This window comes from Chenopodium album, chromosome 16, assembly GCF_948465745.1.
Source record: "Chenopodium album chromosome 16, dcCheAlbu1.1, whole genome shotgun sequence".
Classification (NCBI taxonomy): Eukaryota; Viridiplantae; Streptophyta; class Magnoliopsida; order Caryophyllales; family Amaranthaceae; genus Chenopodium; species Chenopodium album.
Window position 1 is genome coordinate 26,803,573 of NC_137849.1, and position 18,402 is coordinate 26,821,974.

The following is an 18,402-nucleotide window of genomic DNA, read 5'->3' on the forward strand; positions in this document are numbered from 1 at the left end:
TATGTTTGTGATTCAATTTGTTTTGTTTTTCAATTTCACCATGATTAGTGAGTAGATTAGTTGCTAGGGAGAAAGGGAAGCATGCTTGATTAATGATTTTTGCTAGTTGATAATCCTTGATTGATTGAATTGTTGCAATTAAATCGGTTGACATGGTTGTGCATGTGATTAATTAGACTAGGAGTGATCAACCTATAAGATTAATCTAGATTGCATTGCAAATTTCAATGACATGAACCCTTGATTTGGGAATTGCTTTAATTGATTGAATTTGATTGTGATTTTCCTAGTTAGCCATTCATAGTGAACCCTAGCTTGGCTTATAGGAGATAGCTCTTGAATTCCTTTGATTGCAACTATTGTTTGTCCTTTGCAACGTTTGAATCGATTGAGTGATCCTTCAATAAGCATAATCATTGAGCTTGCATGTGGAACCTACATCCCTAGTGTTTAGTATATTGAATTTCTCGATTTATCTAGCTTTCTCGATACCTTAGTTACCAACCATATCTTTCTTCAATCTTCAAAGTAGTTTGACCTAGGCTATAGCTTGCACCTACTCATTCATTTGGGTTCGACCCTTGACTTACCATATACTCGTATTAGGTTGGTCGAGTGTTTATAAATTTTCTTTGGCTCTAGAAAAGGGTAGAAAACGACTTACTTTTCCCTACGTCATGTATAAATCTCATAAAAGTAAACCAATTCTCTCTTAAAGTATACTAATCATTTCTTAAAGTAAACTAATGAGGACTTTTTGATATTTGTGTCTTCTGTGTGGGGTGCGTGGTCTAATAGGAACTCTGTTGTTATAATGAGTAATGGTAGAATTGGGATATATGTTGGAGTCATTGTTGGAGATTATTAAATTTACATTGATAGGTATCTGGGACAGCTAGCGAGCTATTGGGTGCCACCTGTAGCTAGCTGTTATGGTGTAATAGTTGAATGTAGAGTTAGTTGTTATGGTTGTTATGGTTTAATAGTTGAATGTAGAGTTAGTTGTTGTCATGGAAGAATCCTTGGCCGCAAGAATGAGAATGGTGCTTGCTAGAAGAATGCATGGGCTGTCAATGTATGGAGTTCAAGTGTGATGATGCATCTGTTGTGAATTTGAATCATAGGTTTTCATTAGACCTTTTATCTTGACGACTAGCGATTGGCAAATTTCATAGAATCATCGTAATTCTAAGTGATCTCTAAAGTAAATAAAAAAGAATCTAAAGTGAATAAGAAAGACTTTAAAGCAAACATATTAGCTCAAGTGGTAGAGCATTATGCGGATGCATAGAGGTGTAGGTTCGATTCCTACATAGGTTATCTCTAAAAAAAAAATACAAAACACACTAAAGTAATTCAAAATTTCTCAAAAGTAAATTAAAATAACTATAAAGTAAATCAAATTAGCTTACAAAAATCAAAATTTAAAAAACAGTATGGTGGACTCCTCCCGAATACCATTATGTAGAAAAAGAGGAAGAGTAAGAGAAAGATGTTGGTTGTGTTATTGATTGTGTAAGTGTAGCCATTTTGGTACACGGGCAGGTTATGTTGGAAGGAAAAATTATATTGCTCATCCTAAGCATGCCGTGTGATGCTCTAGTAGCTCAAAATAGAAGTTGTGTAGATCTCAACGCCACTCACTACTTAATCATGACAACGTGTCAGATCAGCACGTAGCTCAAAGATATGTAGTTGGAATTCGCATGTGAAAACAACGCGAGCTAGATTTCATGGCTGCTAATATCTGAGTAAATTAGTACTACGATATCAAATGCTGATTCATTTTTCTTACCTAAAATAGCAAACAAAAATTTTATGAAAACGTGTTGTATCGGATTTGTATATAGATCTCAAAAATATGGACTACCTTGGAAAAAGATTTGGAATATCAATAGCTCTCAGTTTATTCATGGTTGTAATAATCACCAACTTGGGTTACATGAAAATGGAGCAGCAATGAACCATGTGAGTAACAATCCAAAAAATTGATTATGATAATAACAAGGCTTAAGGAATTTTAGAAATCTACACTACATATATTCAGGGCTTGTTTACTCCATTGATTTTATTGAGCTGTATAATTTTTCTAGTTAAAGTTAATTAACTGATTAAAGCTGATTTTTTTAAAGGTTTTATACATTGTTGATTCTTTGACTCTTTTGTGTATTCCTTACTCTTATGCAGGTTTCTATGTGAATGCTGGATTAATGCACCCGTAAAACCTTCATAAATGAAGATGTCGAGCTCACGCAACAAGATTAGATTATTGAGGCTGGGTAGAGACACCAGGTTTGAGCACCTCCATATTTGCAACACCTTAAGAAAAATCATTTTTGGCAGGCTCTTCAGTAAGCAACTTAGATTCTGGAATCTATGAATTCTCAATGCTTTGAGAGATGTGCATTAATCAATCAAATCTTGATGTACATGTGTGAGCACCACCACCTCCTTAATATGGAGATTCTATAAGGAAGAAAATGAGTTTTTGGTGTGACAAAAGAAATTAAAGAGTTTAAAGTGAATAAAAAACACTTTAAAGTAAACTTATTAGCTCAAGACTCAAGTGGTAGAGCTGCACTATGCAGATGCATAGAGGTGTAGTTCGATTCCTACATAGGTTACGTTAAAAGTTAATTATGAAACATTCTAAATTTATTCAAAATATCTCAAAAGTAGATCAAAATCTTTCAAAAGTAAGTAAGAAAACTAGAAAAGTAAATTAATATATCTCTAGAGTAAATAATAAAAAAAATAAAAAATAAAAAAAATAAAAAAATAAAAAACTCCAAAAAGAAATCAAAAGTAGAGAAAAATGTGTCAAAAGTAAATCATAATTCACAAAGTTTCATATGCGGCTGGCCGCAATGTACGACCAGCCGCAATATAATTTTTTATTTTTATTCTTTTTTCTCTCTCTTCTCTATCTCCCATTCTCTTTCCTGTTTTCTTCTTCCCACCTAAACACACTCCTTTCATGAACTCTCTTCTATCTCTCCTCTCTCCTCTTTCTCTCTCCTATTTTCATCTTCTCTAGTTAGCCCACTCAAATTAAACAAGTTAAATGGTGCAGCGGTGGTAGGGGGTAAGGAAGCTCCTCGTACTCCGTCGTCGAAAAACAAGCTAGAGGTTTTAAGGCCAAATTCAGCCATGAAAACTCTAGATCTAGAGTTTTTATGGCCGAATTTGGCCTTTTTAGCCATATTTCAAGTGAAATTCGAAGCCAATATTTATTTTGAGGTATTTGTTCGATTTAATTTTTCTTTTAACAATTTTAATGGTTGTTAGTGGTACGGGAGTTGGTGGTGGTGTGGTGGAGTTTAAGGTTTTGAGGACGGCGGTTGAGAAAGGTTAGTGTTGGTGGTGGTTATGGTGGGTTTGGGTGTGGGTTAATGGTTACTAGGTCGGGGGCTACTAGGGGTTACTAGGTTGGTCAGGGGTTACTAGGTCGGTTAGGGGTTACTAGGTAGGGGGTTACTAAGGGTTACTAGGTCGGTTAGGGGTTACTAGGTCGGGGGTTCGTTATTAGGGGTTACCAGGTCAGTCAAGGGTTACTTGGTCAAGGGTTACTAAGTCAGTCAGGGGTTACTTTGTCTGGGGGATTACTAGAGGGGTTAATTAAGTGGGGTTACTTGAGGGGTTACTAGAAGGGTTACTGATATGGCACCTTGCTGCACCGTGCGGCCAGCCGCACCAAAAACGCGCTGATCATAATTACTCTAAAGTAAATAAATAATGCTAAAAGTAAATCAAAATATCATTGAAGTAAATCAAATTAGGTTTAAAGTTTACGAATAATAAATTATCTTGAAATGATAAATGAGTAAGAAAATTTTGTTATAGCACAAAAACTCTGAGTCATAGACTTACATATCCTTAAAATTTGAATCAAATTATAAGAAACAAATATTTTGAGTTTCACATACGAGGAAAGTAAAGAACCCACGTGGGATTCGAACCCACATCTTTGTGCATTTGCACAATGCTCTACCTGTTGAGCTGGTAGGCTAATTCTAGTATATAATTAAACATTTGAAGTAAAGAAAAATTACTCAAAAGTAAACCAAAGTATTTTAAAAGTAAATAAAAAATATACAGAGTATATGCTCAAATTCCAGTCAAAGTGCAGCAACTACCACTCCAAATTAGGGGTGAAAGTAATATGGATTAAAACCGAACCGAATTAGCATATTAGTTTAGATTTTTTTATTCGGATTGGATGGTTAGAAAAAATGATAAAATACGGATTGCGGTTTGGATTCGGTTTTGGATTGTAAATAACAGAAAATTGAACTTAAAACCGAATTATGGCCTATGATAAGAGCATGACGTGTCAAAAAAAATAAAAAGAACATGATGTGTGTGCTTTAGCCCAATTGTATTTCGGCTGAGCTTTCTTATCTTCTACATATAATGATATAAACTAAAAAAACCCTAAATTCCTTTTCATGACCGCCTCCTCTCTCTCACTCCTCTTCTTCTTCGTCCACAATGTATATCGGCAGCCATGGCAACCACCCATTCCATTGCCTCGTTCCCGGCATCAACAACCTTAAGATGGTCATACGCAAGGACTCCTTCAAGTAGCAGTTATTAAGCAAAATTAAGGGTGAAATAATGCTTAGTCAAAGTTGTAAATTTCAATTAGTTTATGCTAAATTTTCAATTTAATCTCTTTTTTGTTATTGATTAATGTATATAATTTTTTTGGGTAATGATGAAGGTCGTCGGATCTGAAATTATATCTGAATGTTCATAGTTGTTTGATGTAATTTGCCTGTAAAGAATTTTGAGATTATATTTAGGCAAATTTAAGATTGGTTCTCGTTTAGTTTTTATTTTATAATTTTAAATTACTACAAAATTAATAGGTCCAATTTTTAGGCCCAAATTTTGCGCCCAAAATGACAGGCCCAACAAAATTCGATTTGGGTTGGATTCAATATCCAAAATCGAATTATTTCGATTTGGATTAGATTAGGTTGAATCCAAATTTGGTTTGGATTTGATTTCAAAAGTCCAAAACCGAATTATTTTGGTTTGGATTTGATTTAGTGTAAAATCCAAATCGAATACCGAAATTTTACACCTACTCCAAATAATATAATTAAGAAAACCGGATTGATATGAACAATGCAAGACTAAGTTTAAATGATAATTATATATACTATTGTTCAGAGTATAATCTAAAGGTCAGACTCAAATTTTGATTGGTTGATGTTACTACTTTTGAAACTTAGGCCCAAGTCAAACACCCAGACTCTATTAGTTATAGTATGCACTCCATATGCCATAATTAGACCTGGCAATCCTGACCCAGACACGATGACCCGACCCGAATGACCCAATCCATGACCCAAAATCGACCCAAAATCAGTGATCCGAAATTGACCCAAAACCCGAATCAACCCAACCCGAGCCATACCCGACCCGAAGTGGAAATGACCCGACCTAGACCCGAAACCCGAAATGACCCAACCCGAAACGACCCGACCCGAAGTTGACCCGAGACCTGAAATGACCCGACCTGAAGTTGACCCGAGACCCGAAGTGACCCGAGACCCGAAGTTGAGCCGACCTTTAACTTGAATTAATTGACCCAAATAGACTCGAAACCCAAAGTGACCTAAACCAAAATTATCTTATACCTGAAATGACCAGAATCTATTTAAGTTAAAGACTTGACCTTAGCAAACTGAAATAGAAAAAAACCGCAATTAAATTGAATTAATTGACCCAAATCTATTTAGCTGAGGATTTTTTTTATCTTCCTATTTTTTTACTTTTATTTTTGTTTTTCTGTATTTTAGAATTTAGTCACTTTACCTTTTACTTATGGAAATTTGGAGGGAGTATTCCCGCTCATAATTTACCTCTTGTCCTCATAATGAAATACTTTTGGAGTTTTAGCCATTTGGGGGGAAGAATTTCCCACAATTTTAACCAAGTTAAAAGTTTTATTTTGTTTCCCTCTTGAATTTTCACTTTTAAGTTGTAACTTTGTTAAAATTGAAATTTTGAAAATTTTTAATTGATCAACAAGTGTGTCCGTAATCTTACATCTGAATATGAGAATATTTCGCTTAATTAATAATACCTCCGTTTTTTTTAGTTGACCATTTTGACTTTATTCACACACTTCTCTTTGACCGTATTTTGTGTTTTATATGTAATGAAAAATATAGTCATGTAGGATCTTGAGTTCTTTAATTGGATAGTAGACTGGTAGAAAGATACAAGCATAGTTACATAACTGCAACAGTTCATAATTCATTAGTCCATTATATACTAATAGTGATGAGAAATCCTATGAAGTAATTTAAACCGGAGAGTCGGAGACTGAACTATTAAGTAGCCCAGAAAAAGTTTAATCTAATCCTATCAAGTTTGAATTTGAGATCAAATTACCTTGAATAAGAAAAACCTTATTATGAGTTTCGTTTGAAAAAACTTGAACAAGAAAAACCTAATTATGAGGTATAAGTCGTATAACTCAATTTGTTAGAGCATCCCTCTTAGTTTCAGGAGATCCTGAAATTGATTCTCAATCTAAACACAAAAAAAATAAAAAATAAAAAAATAACAAAGTCAATAAAAGTCAAACAATTACTATATTTCATGAAAAAAGTAGCCTTAATAAATGTAGTGAGTTTTTCGTCTAAAAATAAATAAATATATATACTGAGTTGAATTTAACCCAATGCATTGACCCGACTCGAAGTTGACCCGACCTGAAGTTGACCCAAAAATTGGACCCGAAAATTGACCCGACCCGAACTGACCTGACCCGAAAATTGACCCGACCCGAAATGACTCGACCCAAACTTGACCCGACCCAAACTCGACCCGAAGTGTTGACCCAATACCCGACCCGACCCGATTATCAGTCGACTCGAAATCAACCCGAAATGACCCGACCCGACCCGAACATGACCCGACACGAAATGACCCGACCCATACCCGACCCGAATGACCCATTTGCCAGGTCTAGCCATAATGCATAAAGTGCCAATGATCATCTAAATTTTAATCCTTGCTTAAAGTCAGGTTGAAGTTGAAGATTACCAAAGCTTGGTGAAATCCGAGGGTGTTGGCTCATTGCCAGCCTTCAAGATGTAACAAAGTGGTTCGAGGGTTAAAGAAATTTACAGGGACAATGATACACATACTTGAATGTATGTCCTCCCAAGATACATTACCAATTAAAAATTGACAATTTATCATTAGCTAAAAAAATGAGAGGGAAAAGTTTTTGGTTTTTGGCGCCATTTACCATAAGAAGGCGGGACAAATTTCATTGACGCCAAATAATCTATCTTGTTACTAAAAAAATATTTTAGGTTACTAAGGGCGTGTTCGGCAAAATATAGCTGTGAAGGTAGCTGTCAGCTGTGAAGGTAGTTGTCAGCTGTGTAGGTAGTTTTTAGCTGTCGACAAGCTGTTAGCTGTGAAGATAGATAATTTAGGTATGAGTGTTCGGTAAAGTAGCGGTTGACTAGCTGTTACATTTAAAAATCAATATTTTATATTTAATACTATAGATTTAATTTTCAACAGCTACCTCTAATTTCAAAAGCTAATATTTCTAACTTTTTATAATAGCTACCTTCACCACTAAAAGCTACCCTAACCACTAATTTGTCAAACACTTACATTTTTTGTTAAGTAGTGATTTGACCAAGTCAAACCACTAAAAGCTACCTAAAAGCTACTCAAACACTAGCGCCGAACACGCCCTAAAATATACAATATTGTTACTGAGAAAATAGCATCTTAGTCAACGTCACTAATGAAGAGAGATGTTTATTATAAGAATCGAATAATACTTCATTTGACGATATTTTACAAACTATAAATCAAAAAATTATTATAAAAAAAACCAATGGAATTATTTTTTAAAGATCTTTTTATAGACATCCATAATGGAATTATTATAAAAAAAACCAATGGAATTATTAGAGATTATATTTTTGTTACATATAAGGAACTATATAAAATTAATCAGGTGTTAGCAACAATTATACAATTATCAAGTGTTGTACGGATTAATTCATACATTGGAGGGTTTTATTCATTTCTTGAAGGTTTTTAATCAAATAACTGAGAGTTAACATGAAATCACAAAAGCTAAGGTTACACACAAATTATTATCACTTATTGCTAAATACTCCTGTGTATTTATAACTTATCTTTTTTTATCTGTGTTATTAAATAAGTTGGTTTAATTTTTTTATTTGATTTTATCATATTTACGTATACTAGTTTACTCATATTATGTTTCAAAAAAAAAAAATTTACTCGTATTAAATACCTGGAAAAAGACTAGTTTGCTTATAGTATCAATAAATACAAAGTGTTAATAAAAACAAGAAGTGTTAGATACAAAGTGTTATTAAAAAAAGGATGCTTTTTTTTAAACAAAAAAAAAAGGGATGAATTATATGCTTGTAAACATCAAAATTGAAACATTATTGAGGCCTTTGAGAGTTACAATCTAAGTATAGTATATTTACTTTATAAATTTGAAGATTCATATAAAATAATTAAGAGTTTAAATCGAATCATAATTGGTTACACAGAATATAATTATTGTCACTTATTGCTGAATATGCCATGTGTTTACATATTTTTTTAATAATAAATTATTACTTTTCTTTTTTTAAAAAAAGGTTAGTTGTTACCAAAAAAATTGTCATATATGTGAATAAAATGTATAGTTTCGAATACTATATTTTCATTTTTTGTTATCATATAATTATGTGATTAAGGAAACTATACTAAAAAAAACTTTTGTGATTAAAGATGACATACGAACCCGGTACCAAATTTAATGTGTAACAATTTATGAGCAACGTGTTAGTAACCAACATTGTGACGAAAAGAAAAAAGGATTTCATTAATGAAAGATAGTCAAACGGCACTTACAAACATTGTGTGATATTCTGATATTCACCATGTAAACATTTAGCGAACAAAATATACTACTCTTCATTGCATCGTCGGTAACTAATTATATACCTATAGTTTTCACATTAGTGGTTAATATTGATGTGAAACTCGATTACTATATATTTACTTATTCAACTTTATTTCTTATGACTTTTTAATGACTGTGTCTATTTCACATCATCCATAAGTTTAAACACTAGTCGCCACTTTTTCTCGGATATGAAAAATATTTAAACAAAAATCATTACATGTGATCAATATAATGTTGTCTTATTTCCTATAAGAGATTAATGTGCTTTATTAAGTTAAATTATTAAGGGTAAATTGGTAACTTTGAAAGTTATAACTATGGTCTATGAATATAAGTTTGAAAAATTATTAAGAATTATATTCAATATATCAATTTATTACTAATAATTATATGTTCACAATTTTATTTGGGTTTTGTTGTTACTACAAAAGTTTATTTATAAAATATAACTTACTCATCAAAAGATTTAGGATACAATATTTGTTACTATCTTTGTAAATATCAATTGGAGGGTAAGGACAAATAAAATTTGAAAAAAAGGTAACTCATGTTCTTGTTTGGGATCGAACTCGGAGACAATATTTCATCGGTGCAAATTTATGTTCATCGTTAGTAATCAAGATTGCAAGATAAACATCAACATTTTTAGGATTTTTTTTTTATTAATAACAAGTAGTGCTACGTCTCTTATATTTGGTTACCAAACATAATTGCTTGTGTTACTAAACAATCTGCTTGTGTTACTAAATAAATTAGTAAGTTAAAGTGTTTAATATTATCGGGATTTTTTTGCCCTTTTCGCCAATCTTTTATCTTTTTCAGCCATTGTTGAGGTCATTCGACTCTCATTTTTTTACTAACTAATATGACTTTGACCACTTTTGTTACTTTAATGATGAGTGACATTTTTGGCACTCATTTGGTTCCTTTTTGGATGATTTTCATTTCATTTTATCTCTCTTTTCTTTAGTTTTCCTTAGTTTTATTCTTGTTTTCTTCATTTTATGCTTTTTGTAGTTAGTTTCTCTTTTTCATGTCTTTTTCTAGTTTACTTGTTATTTTTCTCTTTTACTTGCTTTTTATCTTTTGCTTGTAGGTGGTAATTGATTGTCCAAGAATTCCCGAGCCTCCTCTCTACGAGTTTTCATTGCTTTTATGCCTAAAGAAGGTGCAAGAAGTTCCAAGTCAAAGGTGGATCCAAGGGGCAAGCTTCAAGGCTTTGTTTATGCCTTATTCATGGTTTTTATTCTTCAAGAAATTCAAGAAAGTTTCTGCCCACTTTGTCCTCCATCATCATCATCCTGGATGCGTGCACCACTTGAGCTAGGACGAAGAGAAGAAGGGGAGGAAACCCATCTATGTACGGGCGCACAAAGGGAGTGTGCGGCCGCACATTGGTCGTGTGCGGCCGCACATTGGTCGTGTGTGGCCGCACACCAGGTGCGTGCGAGCGCACATGCCTGGGTGTGTCCCGTGCGCGCCTTTCTCCCTCCTCCGAGCGCCCGCACTTATGAGGGTCTATTTTTGGGCGTCATTACCGACCTCCTCCTTGTATATATAGTTATTTCTACCTATTTTTAGAGTAGAGTTAGTTTTTAGTTTTTAGATTGAATTGGATAGTTAATTTTTGGGAGGATTTTGGAGAGAGAAACTCAAGAACTAGAGAGAGAAACTCATGATTTTTGGTGATTGCTCAAGGATTCCTCATTGTATTTGATCTTTGGATTAAAGTTTTGTAAGGATCTTCTTCTTGATTTCAATACAAGTTTGATTTTAGTTGATTTCATTAGTTTTTCATATTGTTGATGATTGATTTGGTTATTGATTGAATTTTGATTGATTTTGATTGATTGTTGGTTTAATCTTTGAATTCAAGCATGTTGATGATGAATTTAATGAATGTTGTAGTTTTGATCTCCATTTCTATGGCTAGTGAGTAGTTTCCTAGCTAGGGAGATGGTGAAGCATGTATGAATGATGGAATAGTGTAATTTGGGGATAATTGATGGAGTTGATGATATGATTAAATTTGGTTGATATTTCATGTGCATGTGTGTGATTAATTGAGGTTTGGCCATCTTTGATTAATACACTAGATTGCATTGTAAGCTTGCTATGATACGGACCATTGATTAGTGAACTTGCAATTTCACGATTAAGGTGCTTTGTGACGTTCCCTAGGTAGTGTTTAGCGTAGTTGACGCTAGTTAGACCTCTAGGTGAACCACCTTAGTATGCTCTTTTGGATACATGATGATTTTCCTTCATATCGCTTGACTTAGTCGGTTTGACCTCCCAAATTACCGTTTCCGTTATGATTGCATGTGGATCCATTGCCCTAGTGTCTTAGATTGATTTTATACAAGTTTGCATTACCTAGTTTAGCCTTAGTTCTACCTCAAACCCCTTCTTGATTCCGAAATAGCTTGATTTAGACATCGTGCACTTGATATCCATTCCCTTGGGTTCGACCTTGACTTGCCACTACGCTAAATAGGGGTTAGTTAAGTTACAAATTTTGTTTGATTGGGAGGGGTGGTAGCCCAACGACCTACCGTTCTCCTTCCCATCAAAATGGCGCCGTTGCCGGGGAATGGTGCTTGAGTGCATGTTGTTTTTGAGTCTATTTCATTTTGATAAAATACAAAAAGATTTTGTTTCTCTTGGCTACATTTGTAGCCGTGCTACTAATATTTTTGTTTGAGTTTTGCATGCATAGAACCCGCGATCGTCTCCTTGTTCCCCTTGATCCGGAAATTGAGAGGACTCTTTCAAGAAGAAGAGTGGATAATAGATCCTTGGCTTATATCTTTTCAAGTAAAGAAGAAATTCAAGAAGAGCAAGGAATGGGTGAAAATCCTAGAATAGCCTTGAAGGAGCTTGGAGTGCCCGGGGCATATAGGTTTGAGAGTGGAATAGCTCCACCTACTACCCCGGCAAATGACTTCGAAATCCGGCCGGCAATGATCACCTTGATTGAGAGAAGGCAATATAGTGGGGCTAAGAATGAGAGCCCATTGAACCATTTGAAAGAATTTGAAAAATATTGCAACACTATCAAAGTCAATGGGGTCTCTCAAGAATTCATCCGCCTCAAGTTGTTCCCTTTCTCTCCAATAGGAAGATCTTTGGAGTGGCTAGACAAGGAGGTGAAGCCCAACTCCTTGAGAACTTGGAATGATGTTACAAAGGCTTTCTTGTCCCGTTTCTATCCCCAAAAGAAGACGGCGGAGGCAAGAGCCTTGATTCAAGGGTTCAAGCAAAGGCCGAGTGAAAGCCTTTATGAAGCATGGGAGAGATTCAAAGAGTATCAAAGGGAGTGCCCTCACCACGGAATCCCCACATACCAAGTGATCCAAATCTTCTATGGCGGTTTAAGTCCCCAAGGCAAGTCATGCCTTGATGGAGGGGCCGGGGGCCCTATCATGAACAAAACCGAAGAAGAAGTTGTGGACATCATTGAGGACGTGGTGACATATTATAGGGATTGGCAAGATGGGGAGAGGGACTCTTCAAGCAAGCAATCTTCATTGTATTCGGTGGACCATCTCAATGCAATCAACAACCTTTCCTCCCAAATGACAAATTTAGGAAAGGAGGTCACCGCAATCAAAGCTAAGTTGGAGAGCACTTCTACCTCTTCTCAAGCTTCTAATCTTCCCTCCCAATTTAAGGGGAGAGGTACTCCTTCTAACTCTCAACCCCCTCCCTCTTCACATAATATGCCTTTAGGTTGCTTGTTTTGTGATGCATGTGGATCGTATGATCATGACTCTAGTGTTTGTCCTAATGAATGTGTTGATGAATTTGACAACAATGAGTGTGAACATGTTAATTTTGTGTCAAACAACAATGTTCAAAGGTTTGATAATCAAAAAGGCCAATGGAATAGGAATTACCAAAACCAAGGCAATTTTGACAACTATAATCATAATGGTGGTTATAGGAACCAAGGGAATCAAGGTTCTCGTGGTAATTATAACCAAGGTTATAGTAGCCAAAATCAAAGCCAAAACTATGGTAATCAAAATCATAATTATGGTAATCAAAACCAAGGTTATGTAAATCATAACCAAGGTAATGGAAACCATAATCATGGTGGTGGTAACCATAATCAAGGTTATGGTTCAAATCAAAATAGGAGTAATTGGAACAACCAAGGAAGGGGAAATTTTCAAAACAATGCTCAAAGAGGTCCCCCACCCGGTTTTGTTCCAAAGACTCAAGGTGAAAATTCCTATTCACAACCTTCTTCTCCTAAGACAACCTTGGAAGAGTTGATTGATAATCAAACCAAGATCATTAACACCTATATGGCGGTTAGTGATAAGAAATTCAATGAGATGATGACCCACAATAAGATGCTTGAGACTCAAATTACCCAATTAGCAAGCACTATTAAGGATTTTGCTAGTCCTTCATCTTTGCCTTCCCAAGGTGTTGAACCAAAGAAACCCGTGTACTCTATTGGCACAAGTGGTGGAAATGATTTTGATGAGGGAGTTTCTTGTTCAAAAGAAGGAAGAGATGAGTTTGGTGCTAAGGAGAATGAAGAGGAAAGGGTTGAGTCTAAGGAAATCTATTGTGAAGTTGACAAAAGAGAAGAGTGTGTTGGTGAAAAGATGAGTGAAATAGAAAGATTTCCCGATCTACCATATCCCCAAAAATATTTGAGATTCAAAATGGATGAGCAATTTGGGAAGTTCCTTGAAGCTTTTAAGGATGTTCATGATTCTACACCCTCTACCGAACCAATTCCCGACATGCCTAAGTACTCCAAGTTTGTTAAGGAGATCTTTAAAGAGAGAGAGGATTTTGATGAGGGTAGTTCGGTGGAAGGAGGGAAGTGCTTTAGTGCTCTTATCCATGGTGAACTTCCAAAGAAGATGGAAGATCCGGGGAACTTTTCAATCCCTTGTCAAATTAAGGAAATGGTTTTTGAGAATGCTTTGTGTGATCTAGGGGCTAGTGTGAGTATTATGCCCTTTTCGGTCTTCGAAAGGCTTGATCTTGGTGAGCTTCAATCATCTAAGATAACACTTCAATTGGCCGATCGTTCTATTAAGTTTCCTAAGGGAAGAATTGATGATGTCCCCTTAAGGATTGGAGAGTTTGTTTTTCCGGTGGATTTTGTTGTTCTAGAGATTGAGGAGGATGAACATATTCCAATCATCTTAGGGAGGCCTTTCTTAGCTACCTCGGGAGCTTTAATAGATGTCAAAGGAGGTCAAATTACTTTGAGGTGTGGGAAATTAGAAGAGAGTTTTAAGTTAAAACCAATGCATGAGTCTTTGTCTTGTGTCCAAGATATCGCATGTGCTAGTCTTTCTCGTTCCATTGATGGTATGTGCATGATTGATTCTTCTACTAACAATGTTTTTGAGTTTGTTGATGATGTTTGTGCAAGTATTGATCATGTTAGTGAAGAAGAATTTGTGATTCAAAAGCCAAAGGATGAGAAAGATATTGGTTTTCCAAATTGGTTCAAGCTTAATTCTCATGAGGAAGAGAAAGCTTCCATGATTAAGGATGTTGAAGTCAAGCCGAAGAAAAAGGCCCGTGACTCGAAGAAAACAAGGAAAAGGAAGAAGTTAAGAAGTGAAAAAGAAGAATTTGAAAAGAAGTTTGTGAGAGTTTCATTAAGCAACAATGAGAAGTTGCCAAAGGTTGAAGAAGAATTTGCTCTATCAACCACCTTGAAGAAGGTGGTGTTCTTTGATCCTCCATGATTAGGAGGAAGGGTCGAGCTTAGGACCTTAAGCAAGCGCTTCCCGGGAGGCAACCCGGAGTTTCTAACCTTTCTCTTTGATTTTTGAATTTCCTCATTTTTGTTTCTTTTATTACTTTGTCTTTTCTTTTACTTTTCTTTTTATTTGGAATTTTAGGATGTCCGTTTGCAGGATTGGAATTCAACAAATATGCATGATGGATGGAAGGTGTTCATGGCACAAATCATATTTTGTTCGATTCTAATCGAAATTTGAGGTAAAAGGGTAAGAATTTTAGAGAGGTAAGATAGGAAATTCATATTTTGAATAATGGAGGAAATTGATACTTAGTGAATTTTTGAGGTGTGCACATGAATTTTCAACTTTGAGGACTTTGAAAATGATTTTAGCTACTACCTATGATGTTCCTCATCACCATCATGATTCATGTGCGCACCAAAATAGGCAGAAAGTATCAAATTTTTGAGAAAAAGAAGGAAGGAGCACGCACAGGGATGTGCGGCCGCACACGAGGCATGTGCGGGCGCACAACCTGCGTGTGCGGGCGCACATCAGCTCTGTGCGGCCGCACAGATGCTGGACGTGCATTTATCTTCTTCTTCCTCCTTCTTTCCCTTCATTTCCTTCATTCATCATCTCAAACATCACGAGCATCACCCTTCAAACCCTCTTCTTGTGCGCACTATTCCACCCTCATTCATCATCCAAAATCACTCAAATCCTCACTAAAATCACTCCATTCTCACTCAAAATCACTCACAGATCTTTCTACACTACAAATTCCTCACAATTTGACCCAAATTTCACTCACTCTCTCTCCTACTCTTGGTGGCCGAAAATTGGGGGTTTTGTGTGGAGTTGGAATTGCTTGCTCAAAATTGGTTTATCTTGCTTCTTTTATGGTATAATCACTAATCCTTGCTTTAATTTTGCCTATTATATCATAAATTTGCATGAATTACAAATTTGTATGAGCATGAATAGTGTAGTATTGATTTTGTGATTTTTGATGCTTGTTCTTGATTTTGGTTGTGATTTGGTGATATTTGATGATTGATTTTGCATGACATTGTGTTGTTTGTTGATTTTGTAGCGATTTTCATCAATTTTGGTTGAATTCTTGTGAGTTGAAATTTTGGAAAGTTGGTAGTATGTGGTGATTTCGGTATTGGCTTTGTGTTTGCTCGTGGATTGATTAAAAAGGAATTTTTCTTGGTACATTGATATTGTTGATTGGTTTGGAATTGGTTTGATTGGAAAGAATTGAGAATTTGGAGTTTGGTGATTTTGGTAGTAAGCGGTGAATTTGGGTGTGGTACTCTTGGTTCTTTGGTTTGCTACTTGATTGGTTGTTGGTGATCTTCTATACCTCTCACAATGTCTAAATACCTCAAGAAACTCACCAAAAAGCGAAAAACCGATGTTAGCATCGAGGAACCTCCCCGCCTAAGTACCTCCACTAGGCCTAGTACATCTTCTAGGTCTAGTACTTCCAACCCATCTTCCACTCAAACACGAACTCCAACCTCTCTTCCAAAAAAGAAAAAATTTCATCGATAAACAAAAAGCCTTTTACCAAAATCTGAAAGATGAAAGAACCCTCAAACAAACCCGCCATTACTTTCAATCCGATATGCTGAAGTTGGGGATTGATAATGATGTGCGGTCATTGCTTTTGAATTTGAGATTGGGGACTTTCATCGCCGATGCCTACCGCACCTACAAGGAGCCTACCTTGGAGTTCTTGGCTACCTTGGAGCTTGTTCCCATTGGAGGGGTATATAGGGTGCGGTTCCAATTGTTCAACAACATCTTTGACCAATATTTAGAAGAGTTCAACGCCGCTTTGGATTTTGATCCCCATGGGGATAGTATTAACGTTGAACACTTCATCTTCCCGGATTATGATCAAGATTCTTGGTGGGAAGACATCTCCGGTGGTAGTGAGTTCATCGCCAACAAGGCCAAGATCTCGGACGTGTACCAACCTTGTCTTAGGGTTGTACACCGTCTATTGGGCTATGTCTTGTTCCCCAAGCAAGAGATGGGGAAATTGAGTAAATTGGAGCTCAAAGTCCTTTGGCTATCTACTTGCCCGGAGTTTGTGGGCCGGTTGAACTTGGGCTACATCTTTTCCCAATATTGCTTGGACCTTCGCAAAAGGAGGACGGGAGAGATCCCTTGTGGGGGAATGGTAACTAGGCTTTTGACTCACCTTCGCCTCAATGATTATCTCCCATTTTGTAAGGAGATCGGGGATGTAGATTCCATCTACCTCGATATGCAACAATTGGGTCAAATCCAATTTATCTCCAAGGGTTTTAGTGAAGGGAGATATGAGTGGCTAAGGGGCAACGAGCATTGGTGCTTCTTGCCTAACCCTAGCTTGACTTCTTTGGCTAGGATTGCCGACAATGTTTGGCATGTCCCCAGGTCCTTCCGGCATCCCAACTTTGATTCCGAGGAAGATGAAGAAGAAGAAGATGAGGAAGAACAACAAAATCAACAACAACAACAACATCAACAACAACAACATTTTTCTCCACAACAACAAGCTCCTCATGAGCAAGAACAAGATCAAGGGCAACATGCTTTTGCCAATGAAGATTTGAAGGCTCTTAGTGAGCAAATGAGTGGATTGAAAATCCACGTAGATGGCATGTACGATCAAGACTTTGGGGCCCTCTATGACCAAATAAGAGGTATTCAAGAGATGCAACAAGGTATGTTTATACAACAACAACAAATTTATGAGGCGGAAGTTAACCGTGGGAACATTACTCCCCCGGTTAACTATCCGTACTTCCCGCCCCAACAAGGTCCTCTACCTTCGTTTGGGCATCCTTATTGGTCGGGGCCTTCTAACCCCGACACCGAGCGTCACTATTACCCGGACGAGCATGGTAACTATGATTACAAGGCTCCGGGTGGTAGTGACTATAGGGGGGATCCTAACTACCCCCATGTCCATCCCAACCACCCCTTTGAACTCACTTTGCCCGATAGCTTCACCCCTCTTGCTCCTTGGCAACACGATCTTTTCAAGGGGCATTATGGGTGGCCCGAGGGGTACACCGGAGGATGGGAGCCTTACCCTCATCCCTTCGATGACCCCGAGCACAACAGAGACCCCGATGGGGCCGGGCCAAGTGGGAGTGGTGGTGGTGATGGTAGTAGTTATTAGTTCCCTTTTTAGCTTCTCATGCTTTTTACCTCCATCCCTCATATTTTTGATACTTGCTTTGTTTTGATCGGGATGTTGAGATGTATTTTCTATCTAGCTTGGGGGAACTAGTAACTTGCTCGGTGACCTTGTTGTTGTTGTGTACATATCTTAGTTGTTTGCATGTTTATTTTCATTCCTCTTTTTGGTTTCCTCATTTTCTTGATCTCTAGGCTACTTTCCTTGTAGCTAGCTTGTTTGCCCTATTTTCATGGATGTTTGTTGTTTGTGGAGTTGTTTTGCTTGGCATGTTGTTGTTGATGATCCCTTATATCCAAATCCCTCAATCCAAATCCCTTAAATCCAAATCTTGTAGTTTAGAGTAGTTCTTTAGTTAGTCTAGACTTTATTTCTTTTACTCTTTCTTTTCTTAGGTTCGTTTAGCTTTTCTTTCCTTTAGTTGTATATACTTCTTGATTTGTTTATTTTCTTTTATTTGTTGTTTTCTTTTATTTGTTTTGAAGTTACTA

At 36.3% G+C, this 18,402-nt stretch overlaps 1 pseudogene; it reads right to left on the reverse strand.

Annotated features, from left to right (window-relative positions):
• Positions 1–12,218: 12,218 nt before the first annotated feature.
• On the reverse strand, positions 12,219–12,317 carry LOC145587047 (small nucleolar RNA R71; annotated as a pseudogene).
• Positions 12,318–18,402: the final 6,085 nt, after the last annotated feature.